Source organism: Ailuropoda melanoleuca, chromosome 11 (assembly GCF_002007445.2).
Source record: "Ailuropoda melanoleuca isolate Jingjing chromosome 11, ASM200744v2, whole genome shotgun sequence".
NCBI classification, from domain to species: Eukaryota; Metazoa; Chordata; class Mammalia; order Carnivora; family Ursidae; genus Ailuropoda; species Ailuropoda melanoleuca.
The window spans coordinates 11,583,490-11,596,964 of record NC_048228.1 but is presented as its reverse complement, the minus strand read 5'-3'; positions in this window follow the sequence as shown (position 1 = coordinate 11,596,964).

The window sequence follows — 13,475 nt, the reverse complement described above, 5'->3', positions numbered from 1 at the left end:
GAGGCCAGCACAGAAGGAAGTTTGTGCACATGAGGTGGCGGGGGAGGGGGGCATTACGGGGGTCTGAGCGGTGTGGCAGGTGGGGGCTCTCAGCTGAAGGCTGTGTGTGGAGGTGTGTATATGCACGTGGGCCGGATCTGACAGCGGGGGGAGGTGCACATTCCTGTGTGTGTGTGTGTGTGGGATGCCCCCCCCTTGGTACGTGGGTCTTGAAAACAGCCTGAGTTTAGGATTCAGACTGGCCTGGGTCCATTCCCCGTTGAGCGACTTTCCGGTCGTGTGAACTTGGCCTGGGCACTTCTGTGCTCTGAGCCTCCTTCATCTTTTCCACCAGCATACCTTGAGCTCTAGCTGTGTGCCAGGCACCGGGGACACAGGGACAACCCAGGCAGAGCCCGGGCTCCCATGCGACCTGCCTTACTTTCCCCATCTTTAAAGCGGAGGCGGCAATACCCGTCTCCCAGATCATGTTTGTAGAGTACAGGGCATAGGGTCTAAGTGCTCGGTGGGAGATTTGCTGCCTTCAGGCTTCTGAAGCTGCACCCCTTCTTCCAAAGGACACAACTCTCAGCTGGTGGGAATGGGAGCCAAGGGGGCCCTCCTTTAGGGCATGATCCAGTTCCCAGCCTGCCCTTGCTCTGCTCTGCTGGCGTGGGCCCTGGGAATGAGTGGCCAACGCATATGAGATGGGTCGGATGAAGTGGGGGCCTCGGCATTCCAAGAACCCTGGCGCCTTCCCAGCAGCAGGGAAGAGAAGTTGGGGGGGCGGGTCTGGAGGAACAAAGCTCCTCTGTGGGCCCCCTTCAGTCAACCAATCCCACACACCCACCCAGTATGGGCACAGGTGTGGGATGGAAACTCCTCCAACAAGTTGGGACACCCTCAGTCCCCTGGGCGTAGCTCTCGGGGAGGGGCTCTCGGGGAGGGGGCTGGGGAAAGGGCAAAGGAGGTAGCTGCCAACTCCCCACTGGCTGCTGTTTACACCCAGGCGATGAGCTGGCTCTTGGCTTCCCTGCCTTCTCACCTGGCCAGGTGTGCCAGAGATGCTGGCTGGCTCCTGCCTGCCTCTGGTTGGCATTCAATGCTCTGGCCCTGCTGGATTTGGGCACAAGAAGGGAAGCCAGAAGAGGAGAATCCTGGACCCTTGCTTAGAACCAGGTGTCTGATTTCCCTCTCTGCCTGATTTCCCTCCTGGGCCCGCAGCAACCCCTCTGGGTCTGAGGGACAGCAACGGGGGACGGAAAGATGGACCCCTGGGCTGGAAAGATGATGCCCTGGAGAAGAGGTTGGCGACCTCTCTTCCACATCAGTGGGCTGGGGTGCATTTCAGTAAGGCTGGCTGCCATTTGTCAGCCCAGAAGGCAGGTGGGGTGGAAACAGGCCATTGCTAAAGTGGGAAGGATTCGGGTTAGAGCTGAGAGAGTCATTACAGTCCAAGGAGGGGTGCTGGGGTCAGAAAGGGATGCTTATGGGGCTGCCGGCCTGATCTGTCTTGGGGCCTGCCTTTGGCAGGGGTGGGGAGTCAGGCCAGCAGCGATGGAGGAGAGGGCTGGGGGGAGGGGCTGGATCCCCTCTCCTTCATACCGAGTGAAGGGCCTGAGGATCCGGCACCCAGCCCACCACCTGCACCCACTCCCTCACACACTGCCAGCCATCCCCCCGCAGAGAAGCCAAGCTGGGGAGTTGTATGGTTCCAACTGCAGGATGATCGTGGGCAGATCCCTTTAACCTTTTGGAGCCTCAGTTTTCCTCTTCTGCACGATGAGCAGATTGCACCTGCGTGGGGCACTTATATATGCCAGGCCTCCCTCCTTGCACTGGTTTCATTTTTCTCTCTGAAGCAAGCACCACCATCGCCCCATTTTATAGATCAGGAAATGGGGGCTTCTTGAGAGTCGAGGGAGACTGATGGGGAGCTGAGGTGTATGCAGCCTGTGCTCCCCCACCCCCCCAAACCCGTTCCCTCTCTCAGACAATGGAGGCAGGACTGCAGCCTGGGTGTGTGGCCGCTGCAGGAGACTGCGGCCAAGTTCAAGGTCACAGCTCACCCCAATCACAGGGGACTTCTCATCCAGGCAGAATCTTCTCCCCCGGTTGCCTTTCCTGAAGCAATGGGTCCGGGCCGCGGAGCCAGCTCCCCTAATGACGCTGATTGGTGTCCAGGTGCCCCCTGCCCCCCACAGGGATTCTGTCCACCACCTGCCACCCCAGCTCTCAGGGTCAGCCTTGGCTCCCTGAGGTACACCTGCTTCCTCGTCAGCCCCTCCGCTGTCCGGGTGACGGCTCTGCCTCCCCATGCTGGGCCTGCTCCTGCTACTTTGTGCCCTGTTGCCTGGCTCTGGGCACCCCCTGCCCGGGGCATTTGGTGCTGGGGTGTCCAGAAAGAGGCGGGGAGGCATTCGGTTCCTACCCACCTCCAAGCTTGCTTTGTTTTACGTTCAGAGAACATACAAGGGGTTTAACACACCATCGGCATGTCAGTACTTCCTCTGGCGGGAGGGGCTGCCAGGAACGACCCCAGGGAGCCTGCACTTGTAATTCACCTACACGGCCTCCCTGAAACCTGGCCCCCCACTCCTTCCAGGCCTCTGCTGCAGCCCAAGCTGGGGGTCCCAGTCTGCTCCCTCCCGGCAGCCTCAGCTGACCACTCCCCTCCCCTGTGCTGAAACCTTCAGTGGCCCCACTTTGCCTCCCGGTAAATCCTGACTGCTGGGTCTGGCATTCAGGGCTCTCCCTGTGGTGACCGGCCATCCCATGGACCACCTGGGCCTGTGCGGCCTTCTCACCACTGGCTTCTGGGCCCTGAGTCTGCCCTGAGCCTCTTCTAGCAGTGACGGACACAATGGTTCCATGAGTCCCAAGGGGAACTGAGGCCCAGAAGGGGACTCCACCTTGTTCAAGTCCTTCGGCCAGGCATTCTGGCAGAGGCCCAACTCCTCCGCTTTGGGTCTTGCTTCCGTGCGCACTGGGCCCCTTGGGAGCCAGCAGCCCGTGGGCAGGGCTGACCCCTTCTCCCCTCCTGGATGGCCACCAGATTCCAGTAAGCCAGAGCTGAGGAGCTGGTGGTCAGCCTGTGCAAATCACCCCCAGGTGCTCTGCGTACCCCCTGGCCCCACTGCCCCCCTGCCTGCTCCTCCCCCAAGCAGCCTCTTGTCAGGGGAGCAGTGAAGCATCTGGCTGCCTCCTTGCAGGTAGGCTGGGGGCACAGGGCCCTGCGACCTTGTCCCAGCACTGTCCTGGAGTGAGACTGCAGCTCCACTTCCCCTCCCTCTCCTGGCAGGGAGCTCCCCATCCTGGTGCCCACCCCTCTGGCCCTGCCCAGGCGGCCCCCAGAAGGTTGTTTTCCTGGTGCTGGCCTTGGCGCAGCCTCCAGGGCCTGCCAGTCACGTAGCCAAACTTGTTCCTCCTCTCGCACTGCCCGGGCTGCTGAGCACAGCGGTTTCCTGCTGGGGAGAGCACAATGGAGCCCGCCCCAAAGGACCCACCCTGGGGAGGCACCAGCCCAGCTGGCTCCAAGCTCTGTGTGACCCGAGACAGAACCCACACCCTCTCGGAATCTTGGTTTCTCTGGTGGGAAAGAAGGGGGTGAGACAAGGTCATGAGAGGCCACCTCCAATACGGATAACAGCGAACTTCCCTTGAGCACTAAGGACGTGCTAGGGGCGGAACCCCCACATCCTCACAGCCACCCCTAAACAAGGTCGGTCAGAGCAGGGTTAATTCACTGGGCTACAGGTGGACCCTCCCTTGTCTTTCCAACCTCCCAGGGCTTCATTCCATCTCCTGCTCAGAGATCTGCTCTCCCCATCCCCGCCTCCCCCTGCAGACCCTGGGTCTTCTCTCTCCCCTGCCCCCTGAGAGGCACCCAACCCAGCAGCCATGGAGAAAGGTCCACATGAGGTCAGAGGCCACCTGCACCCAAGTGGTCCAGGCCTGCTGCCCCAGCTGACGGTGGGGAGGCTTAGGGCGATATGGGGCTGTTAATGGGGGGAAGAAGAGGTAGCAGGAAAAGAGCCTGGGTGCTGGGAACAGCCTGCAGGCTGGCCTGGGAAGGAGTCAGTCAGTTTGGGGGCAAGAATCACCTGAGCAGCCCCCCAGAAGAGGGTTTCCGAGGCTGGGAACCTGAGGTCCTACAGAGTTCCGCTTGGGCCTCCCCACCCGTCTCCGCCTCGAATGACCACACCATTACCCGCAGCCTGGATAATCTCTTCTTCATCTCCAAATTTGGACCAGGCTCTCCATCCCAGGACCTGATCACGAACAAGATCCTCTCAGGGGTGGGGAGAGGGGAAGTGGCCACGTGCTTCCTCAGGACACACAGATGAACAGCGAGAGCCTCCCCGCCTGACTCTGCTGGGGGTCAGGGCACCCTATGGGTTCCCGAGTGAGAACCAGGGAGACGGCAGGGCTGGATGCTTCCAGCAAGACATGGTGGCTCCCCTAGTGGGGAGGAGAAGTGGCTACTGTCCCTGCAACCACATCTCCCAGCTTCTCCGGTTCAGGGTCCAAGGCCCAGCACACACTCCCGATGACCGACCCCTCCCCCTGACCTCCAGGATCAGGCCTGAAATTGTTCCTGCTCAGCCATGACCTCCATCCTGCTCCCTTCCCCAGGCCACAGAGGTGCCACAGTGACTCAGCTCTGGAGCTCAGGGTTCCCAAAGGAACCAGCCCCAGGCAACGTCCCTGCTGACCCATCCTCCTCTGACATCAACAGTGCTGCCCCTCCCCCATGCTCTCTTAGGCCCCTGGGACATGGAAGCCTAGCTTTGCCTCTCTGAGCCTGTTTCTTGTGGGCACAATGGTGTTCAAATAATCCCCACTTCCTAGGCTGGTGGTGAGGACCAAAAGGGACGATGTGCCTAAGGACCGTCACCCAGTGAGGTGGAAATCCTAAGAATTTCTATTTTTGTTTGGATTTGCTTGCCATCCCTGTGTGTGGCTTCCTCCCATGTCCTCTCTTGCACTTTTTTTTTTTTTAAGATTTTATTTGTTTATGTGACAGAGAGACAGCCAGCGAGAGAGGAACACAGCAGGGGAGTGGGAGAGGAAGAAGCAGGCTCCTAGCGGAGGAGCCTGATGTGGGACTCGATCCTGGCGTTCCGGGATCACGCCCTGAGCCGAAGGCAGACGCTTAACGACTGCGCTACCCAGGCGCCCCTGCACTTTTTTTTTTTTCAAAGATTTTATTTTTAAGTGATCTCTCCACCCAACGTGGGGTTTAAACTCATAACCCCGAGATTAAGAGTCACATCTCCACCAACTGAGCCAGTCAGGAGCCCCCTTTTCTTTTCCTTTTTTTTTTCTCCTGCACTTCTGACCCCCTTGCGTCCTTCTTGCTACCTTCTGGGCCTCCAAGTCTGCTGGAAAAGTCCCCCATTCTCACACAGAGCCCAGGAGCCCACTTCCTCCCAGCCCACCCCAGCGCCTTCCCCAAATTGGCTTCCAGCCCTCCCAGCAGGTCTCAAAGCCCCACTGCTGGGCCTCCTCCACCAGCTCCTCCCCCCCCACCCCCCAGCTCCTCAGCAGATGAGGGAATCAGGACCTGAGGGTGTGAGGGGTGGCAGCAGGGCTCTGGAATCTTCCCAGGGGATTCTGATGCCCACTGTCCTACCTTCTGGAACAGGAACATCTGACACCTTGGGGAATCCTGGGGGCCCTTCTGTCAGCTCTGGCATGACCTGCTTGCCACCCCCACCCACTGGGAAAAAATCCTTTCCCAAAGTGTGATTTCTCCCCCACCCGCTTCTAGGGCCGGGAAGGCAGGAGTGGGCAGGGCAGGGCTGGGTTTGTTTTAGGGGTTTTCCTTTGCTGCTGGTTTCTAAACAGAATGCCTGGGTGACTATAGGGACAGAGCCAGACACAGCCCCTTATGGGGCTGGGGGGTAGGGGGTACAATCAAAGATGATGAGGGGGCATTTACCCTCCTCCCAGAGCCAGGCGGGGGTCTGAAGAATCTTTGAAGCCCCCTGATGCAGGACTTATTCTCCCATTTTACAGAGGAGGAGACTGAGGCTCAGCGGCAGCCCAGGGATGTGCCCAAGGGCACACGGCTGAGGAGGGGGCCGGAGGGTGACTCAGCAAGGGAGTTTAGTTTGGGGGTGCATGGGGGGCTTGGCTACTCTTTCTTCTTCCAAACTCCCTCCCGTGCTTTGCTGTACCCTCCCCCAACTCTGCACCGCCTCCCCCCAGTCAGGGTTCGAACCCAGGCCTCTCCTATTCTTTCCTTCTCCACGTTACCCCTCCAGCAGTCTAGCCAGACTGACCTGCGCTTCAGGCTGGACAACCCCTCCCAGCTTCTCTTGAGCCCCCAGCAAGGGGGTCACCATCCTTGTCTAGCCCCCAACCACCATAGCTCCCATCTCTGTGTCAAGACCTGTTTCTTCGGGGCTCCTGGGTGGCTCAGTTGGTGAAGTGTCTGCCTTCAGCTCAGGTTGTGATCCCAGGGTCCTGGGATCGAGCCCCACATTGGGCTCCCTGTGCAGCGGGAGTCTGCTTCTCCCTCTGCCTCTGCCTCCTGCCTGTGCTCACGCTCTTCCTCTCTCTCTCTCTCTCCCTCTCTCATAAATAATCTTTAAAAAAAAAAGACCTGTTTGTTCCATGTCCCCCCCTCCCATCCCTAGACTGGGAGCATCTCGGGTTCCATTCATTCACAGCCATGTCCCCACACTCAGCTCCGCAGGCTTGGCACACAGTAGGGCCTGGGTCCCTGTTCTAGAAGGAACAAAGGCATTCCAGCTCAAGATCCCGCCTTAACCTACCCACAGTGTCCTCTGCTGGTCAGACCAAATGCTACCCTGGGGCCTTCCCGCCATCAGCCCAGGCCTGATCCCCATCAGCCTAATAACCCCCTGGGTTTATAGAGCGCCTTTCTTCCTCTGAGCTCAAAGCACTTTCCCATCTGTGATCTCCCTGGCCTGGGACCAACCGAAGCATTTCTCTCCTCACTTTATAGAAGCAAACCAAGGCCCAGAGAGGGATGGGGCGAGCCCTGGCGTGCTACTGGCAGATGGAGAAAAGAGAGTGTAAGTTTGTTTCTCCAACCCTCTTGGTTACAGATGCACAGACTGAGGCCCAGAGGGGAACAGACTTGTTCACACGAGTCCTGGGCCAGAACCTCGTGTCCTAAGTACTGTCTGGGGCTCTCCCACGACATCGAGATCTCTGCCTACAGCTCAGCAAGGGTTGGCCAAGTCATGAAACCTAAGGAACCTCTGTTGTCCCATTTGTAAAAGGAACAGGACTTCCTGCTCTGCCTGCCTCCCAGGGGGACTAAGAGATGGAGAACACAGAGGCCTTGAGGCCAGGCAAGGCTGGATAACGGGAGAAGAAGGGTAGTGGTCCAAGCTGCAGACGTCAGCAGGACCCTCACCTCTGCCTGGCATAAACACAACCCCGGGGCCCACTCCCATCCCAAACTTGACCTTCCAATGGGCTGGCACGTTGTATATGCTGCCCACGTCCTGCCCAGGATGACCTGGTCAGGGTATCAGGGGTGGAAGGTAAGAAGAAGTAGCCAGTCTATCCCCACATCTCAATTCCTGCCCCGTTAGGCCCCTCCTGGCTCTTCGCACAATTTGTCAATACACGCATTTATTTTAGTGACTTGTTAATATCTGTCTCTCTGCCACTTTAAGTCAGTGTCGGGGAGCTTTTTCTGCAAAGGGCAAGAGAGTAAGTATTTCTGGCTCAGAGGGCCATACCATTTCAGTTGCAACTACACAACTCCGCTATTGTAAGGTGAGGCAGCCATGGGACGCCCAGCTGTCTCAGTCAGTGGAGCCTGCAACTCTTGATCTCAGGGTTGTGAGTTCAAGTCCCACGCTGGGTGTAGAGATTACTTAAATCTTTAGGGGCTCCTGGGTGATTCAGTTAAGTGTCTGCCTTCAGCTCAGATCATGATCTCAGGGTCCTGGGATGCAGCCCTGAGTGGGGCTCCCAGCTCAGTGGGGAGTCTGCTTCTCCCTCTCCCCCCCCATACTCTCTCTCTCAAATAAATAAAATCATTTTTAAAAATCTTTAAAAAAAAAAGAGGTGAAGCAGTCATAGACAACAGGTTAACAAATGAGCACGGATATGTTTTAATAACACTTTATTTACAAAAACAGGCCAAGGGCCGGATTTGGCCCAAGGATCATAGTTTGCTGACAAGTACACTAATCTCCAAGTCAGCTGATACTTGTCTGATTACTTCAAGTGTATCCCGTTGTTTGGGCAGACAGCACATTGCAGGCGCAGATTTGATCAATATTTGAGGAATGAGGGAGTGAAACAGGAAAGACCTGTGTGGTGAGGCTCGAGGGACATGTGTGATGCGGACAGATCAAGGTGGGTGCAGAGCTTGGGCAAACATCAAGAAGCAGGAATGGTGGGGATGCCACCCATCCCCAGGAGTAACCAGGCTCAGAATCACCCCGGAGGTCAAGATAGAGGGGCAGCGGGAAGTCAGTGTGGCCACGACTTGGACCCACCCCTAGCATTACTGGGAGAATTAACAGAACAGGACCCTTAAGGGTCTGAGCACATGCTTATATTGTTGGTGTATTAACTCAAACACCTGAAACTGCCCCAAGCCCTCACCAATGGCTCCACCTGACTCAGCGGGGCTCTCCCCCACAGAGGATGGGCCTGTGATGACCGCAAGAAAGCCTGTCCATGGAGGAACTGGGGGATATCTGTCCAAGTGCTAAGGACATCCCACCACCTGTTTACTCACAGGCTGGAAGCTTCTCCAGGGCAGGGTTTGGTCTTGCCCCAGTCTCGCCCATGCCCAGCAGAGTGGCTGTGTCTCCTCCATCAGGCTGAAGGCTCACCTTTCTCTCTCCTTACCCCACCTAGTCCTAGGGGGACGTGGAGTGGTGGGGGTGAGTCTGATCTGTCACCGCACTCCAAAGGGGACATGTGCTGAGGTCAGCCTGTGGCCTTTCTTCTTAGGCACAGCCTGGCGTCCCGAGGTAACACCTAGCACCTGAACCCTCCAGGTGGAGCCGGGAGCCCCGCTGGCTGTGGGCTCCAATCCTGGCTCTGCTCCTAACGACCCAGGTTCCTTTCCTGGGTCTCTGTTGTCGCGTCTGCACAGCGGGGGTTAGGACCAGGTGATATCTGAGCTCAGGAGTGTCGCTAGCCTATACGGAGACTTTGCAGATCTGGGTGGATACAGCCCTGTAGTGCACAGCTTCGCCAGGAGATGACCTCTTTGCGTCAAAAAAAAGGCACCCCATATGGGGGCAGACACAGCCCATGCGAGAGCTCAAGGCTTGCTGCCCAGAGCAACAGCAGGATTTAGTGCCCTCCCCCTCAGCTGGGCACCTTTGTGCAGGTCGCACGATGCATAACCTTCAACTGTGGCTGGGTCTGAGTTGCCAGCATGGTATTTTCTGGGTCAGTCGGCCAGGAGAGGGAGGAAAATCAAAGTAGACAAGAATGATGCTGTCTCAGGCTGCCCCCTAGTGGCCACCGTCTGCATGGCACTCATAGCTCAGGAAAGGCATCTCAGGGGTCTCACCTGTCTGTCATTGGTCCTAGCAGGGGGACTCCTCCTACCCGCCTGCAAAGATCCAACACCCAGCGGTCAGAGCACCAACCTCTGAACCCTAAGAAAGGGATCCTGTCATGAAGCAGCCACTGTGAACCAAGCCCAGGACAGACACTTTAGAGATGAATATAGTATACCTGTTTACTCACCAGGCTGGAAGTTTCTCCAGGGGAGGGGTTGGTCTCTTCCTAGTGTCCCCAGTGTCTGGGACAGTGGCTGTGTCTCCTCTGTCAGATTTAGAGCTCCCTGAGGACTTTGCCTCCCCTATCAGACGGGGGATCACCCTTCTTTCTCTCTCTCTCTATCCTTCCTAGTTCAGCTTATTGCCTGGGGGTAGGGGGTATGGGGTGGGGGAGGACTCTGGCCTATCACCCTACTCCATCTAGAAGTCCTCAGTCCCAAGCATGGAGCTGAGAGTGGGCACATTCTGAGGTCAGCTTGTGGCCTTTTTTCTCAGGCTTCTGGAAAGGCCCCAGCCCTGGGGTTCAGGACCCCCAGGCAGGGCTGGGCCTCCAGAGAAACAGGGAACTGGACTGGGAGGCTCGCCTGGGCCTCAACCGCACCTGAGGGAGACTGGAAGGAAGGAAACAGAGCATGGGGCTTCCCACTGCTCTTTGGATAAAGGCCAGATCCCGAGTAAGGCCCTATGGGAAGCGGCTCCTGCCACCTCCTTCTCTTGCTCTGGGCTCCAGCCACCATGGCCCTGTCTTCCTCCTGGGAGTCTGTCCCTCCTCCCGCCTCCAGCGTGTTCAGACTATTGCCCATACCCTTCTGGCTGCCAGGCCAAGTCCCACTCCCCCTTCTGCTGTGGATTCAGGCCCTGTCACTTCTACTGGGGCAGCGCCCGAGGCTGGAGAAGGCCCTTCTCTTCCACACTGTCAACAGGTCTTTCCTAGTGCCTCCCAGAGTCGTGCTTCTCAACTTACCTGGGTCCTTACTGGATCAATGCCCACCTCTCTCCAGCTCTTCTCCCTCCCGCAGTGAACAGGAATCTGATCTGTCCCAGTTATGCTTAACCAGTGCCACACAGGGCTGGGCACACAGCAGGTGCTCGATAAACATTTATTGGATGAAGGAAAGGTAGCATCAGTCAGTCCCGGCCATAATCAGTTTCTAGATAGGTGACCTTGGACAGGTCTCACTTTCTGTGATTCAGTCAACAAACACTTACTGAGCATATACTATGTACTGTTCTGGGCATAGCAGTCAAACCCAGATCTGCTGGACTTCCAGTTCTGTTCTCTCTGCTCACCCAGCTCTGCCTTTCCTGAGAAACCAAAGCTGAGGAGCTGTTTGAGGCCTGGAGATGGGCAACCCCAGCCAGAAGTCTTGTCTTCTCCCACTGGCCCCCCAGACCTCAGATGCTCCAGTCCCCTGCACACCCCCCAGCATCCCCGCCTCCATAGCTTTGGGCACACAGAGCGCTCCTCCTTGTCTGCCTGCCAGTGTCCCACCCAACCTTCACATTTCCGCTGCAGGGTCACCAACGCCTTGAAGCCATCCCCACAGCACTTGGCAGAAGCCCTCTGCTCTTACGACTCTCAGCTGGCATGGGGAGGCACCGCTATCCACACTGACCCCAGCTATTTATGCACATGGCTCCCCCCAGCCCTGCCAGCCCCCCTCCCAGGAACGCCTGGGCTTAGCCTGAGTCTGATTCATCGCTGTAAGGCTCCAGTTGATTGATCTTTCTCCCATCAGGCCCGGCAGCATCTGCTCTCCACGCTCCAGGGCCCAGCCCAGGGCCAGGCACTCAGGGCTGGCTAGTGAATGTCTGTCGCTGACGAGAAACAGTGGGAGCAGGCCACAGGAGTGGGGGCTCTGGCTGGATTCCCAAAGTCGTGATGGGAGAATGGGATTCAGGGCACTGCCTGGGGACTCCCTCCCCNGGGGTGGGGGAGGGTAATGGAGGGTCACAGGGCAGATGGACTGTGGGCTGATCTGGGAAAGGACAGCCTGCCCCCTCCCCCCCCAGGGAAGGACAACCACACATCTTAGAGCTGTCTGGGAATCTGGGAATCGTCAGCTTCAGCAGAATTCCAAGGACTGGGAAGGTGAGTGTGGGTGTGCAAGGGGGAGCTGCCCACCCCTGCGAGGCCCAGTCTTCAGTTTAGTGCCAAGCTGGGCTGACAGGCAGGACACCTGGGTTTGACTCCCTATCTGTTTGCTGTGTGACCTTGGGCAAGCCCTTGCCCGTCTCTGAGTGCCAGTCTGTACAATGAGAGGATTGAGTCAGTGTGGAGCCGCTCAGCATGAAAGCCAGAGGCGGGGAGAGCCAGAGCCACCTCACCCCACACTGGTCCCTTCTCTGGGCCGGTGAGCAGGGGACTGTGGGTGGGGCCGCTGCCCAGCCTCACCCACCTGTCCCTGTCTTAGGCTGAAGAGGACACAGTGGGCTCCCCAGGCACCCTCTTCTCTGTGAACTGCCCTGCTCTTGGCTGGGGTCCCCCTCCCAGGCCCCCCTGCCCCCAGAGCTGCCAGGCTGCTAGCTGGGGACATCAGCAGCTGTGACCAGCGTCCTGTGTCATGGTGAGTCAGAGCCATCCCTCCAAGCCAAGTCCAGTCACCCCACCACAGGAAGAAGAGAAAGGACACTAGGGCTGGCACACCTCTCTTGTTCATACCAGCACATAGTAGGTGCTTCACACATAGTCATCAAATGGAGACTCTTCAGGCTTCCTGTGGGTGTGGGAAGCTCGGTGCTAATGCAACGTGCCTGTGTTCACCGTCACAGCCCTGAGTTAAGTACCTACTATGTGCCGGTCAGTTTTGCATCGATTTCTCATTGATCCTTACAGCAATCCTGTGAGGTGAGATTTTTTTTTTACCCCCAGTTAACAGATGAGAAAACTGAGGCTCAGGGAGGTGAGGCCACTGCCCAAGGTCACACAGCTTTGTGTGAGCTGAGCCAGCACTCACACCTGCTCGGCTGGCAGCGGTGGCTAGAGCCTCTCCCCACCTGACCCCTACTTCAGGGAGGGCACCAGGCCTGGGGGAAGAGAACCAGGTCAGCACCCACCCTGACCCCCTGGCTGTGCCACCAGGCCCGGGTCCTGCCCTGCGGGGGGCCTCCAGCTCCATGCCACGCTCCTGCCTCAACCTTATTCATCCCTTAAAACCCTGCCCAGGCCATTGCCAGCTTTTGGGGGCAGCCAGCGAACCTGGCTTCCTCACCTGGGATTGGGGGCAGCCAGCGAACCTGGCTTCCTCACCTGGGAAAGGTGCACAGGTAGGTGTAGGTGTAAAGACGGCGTGAGACGTGGTGGTGCATCGGAGGGTTTGCTCGGGAGCTGGCTGTGTGCGCGGGCGCGCTTGTGACTGTGTCAGCGTGACTGCGGATGGCTGTGTGTGCTAGTGTCTGTGAGTGTGTACGACACGTGTGAGAGTGTGGGGACATGTGTGAGAGTGTGCTTGCAGGTGTGTGCCTGATAGAGGGAGCCGCTGTTGCCCCAGGAGACAGGAGACCCGTGGCTGAGGAAGGGCGCTGGGCCTCAGCTCTCCTCACCCGCGGATCAGCGCAGGGAGGCAGGGGGGCCCTGCCAAGGGGTGCTTGACTCTTGTCCAGCGGTGAGGCCGCTATTGCTCTCGGCCCCCTCTCTCTGTACCTCCACCCTAAGCCAGCAGGCCCCGAAGCAGGAGCTGATCTTCAGAAGTCGCTGTCCCTCACAGCCAAGGGACCTCAGGCAAGGCATCTGGCTTCTGTGGGCCTCAGTTTCTTCCCCTGCAAAATGGGCGTAATGGAGTTAGTGTACGCGCTCCGCCAGGTGTCTGGTCCTGGTTGTTAAACTAAGGTTGTGTACTTTGTGCCCCAAATGCTGGAATCTCCGCGTCCACCCCCCCCCCCCGCCACCTTCCCCGACCTTCAGCCCGGGTCACCAGGTGGTGAGAAGTGAGGGCCAGAGGGTCCCTCCACTCTCCCCCTCTCCCCGATGCCCGCCCC